Source organism: Malaya genurostris, chromosome 2 (assembly GCF_030247185.1).
Source record: "Malaya genurostris strain Urasoe2022 chromosome 2, Malgen_1.1, whole genome shotgun sequence".
NCBI lineage: Eukaryota > Metazoa > Arthropoda > Insecta > Diptera > Culicidae > Malaya > Malaya genurostris.
Window position 1 is genome coordinate 302455646 of NC_080571.1, and position 1366 is coordinate 302457011.

Below are 1366 nucleotides of genomic sequence, written 5' to 3' on the forward strand. Positions count from 1 at the left end.
TAGCCGGACTTCGAGGGAGGGATTTGTGATTCTGATAGGATAAGACATGTAATTTATAAGACGAATCGAACAACGAGACTGTCGATAATTTACGATTTTTAGAGAAAGCAGTGTCATACCCTTGTTGTATAGTATCAATTGCATCATGTGCAAATATCAATATTATCACCTATCGTCAAACGCATGTAACGATTAAGAACAATCCAAACATACTGGTTTGTATTGTCACTCTTACACGTACTCTATTTGAAGCATTTCAGGGAGTACCTCATGATATAAAAATGTCCTGTAATATTAAATGGAATTTAACAAAAGTTTCGAGATTTTCTTTGTTATGAATTACGCCGATTCATCATGCTACATACTGTTCTTGGATGTATGGCTTTGATTTTTTATGTGAAGAAACATAGCCTGTTGTTTAAATGACTATTTTTCATAAGAAACTTAAAGTTGGAAACATTCTAAAAATCATTGCAGCTATAACTTCTTGACAGTTAACAATTATCAGTTTCCGAGCTACAGTGATACGAAAAAAGTGCATACAAAAATCATTCACCCTTTTAAAAAAGTCACAGTTTTGAGTCGGATTGGTTTCTCCATTGATGAAAAATAAAAGGTTACTCCAAGTATATGAAGACTGATAACATTTCTGGAATTGCTTTTTAGAAACTGACACATGCTGAGGAGCCTAATTCAAAACTTTCAACTTGTGGTAATTAAACAAAGTCTAAAGTGCCATTTATTGAAGCTTCTTTACCACATAACGAAACTAAAATTAAATACCGAACACGAATGGCCATACTGAATACTGTTTGCCAAACAAATTCGCTCACCTTCTCGTTGAAAATACACTCTAATCTCGGTGCTTCATCATTTGCGGCACAACTCAAACAGTGCACCATGAATCAATCAACCATGCATGGGTCAACCATGACAATCGATTACTGATTGCTAAGTTCCTCGAATGATTTCAATCCCAAATTATATGATTCTAGCACTCGATTAACGGAAAATGATTTGACTTCTAAACAAGAGTGTAAATACAAATAGAATTGAATTTCGAAAGTGCACTGAAACGGTAATAATATAAAGCGGCGATTGTGCTGTGCATGTCCCGGTCACTGAATAGCGGTATTGTTATTTAGATATTGCATCAACACATTTCATGATCCACTAGCCAATACACCAACTACCGTCGACATACAATGTACAGGTTGAACTTTTCAATTATTGTGTTTTCAATAATGGGCTAGCTTACGAATGTATTGAAAATTGTAATAATTAAATCATAATTCAAATTGACAAATAATGATAATTATGCATCTGAAAATCAACATGATCGATGAATGATATATTCGAAACTGCG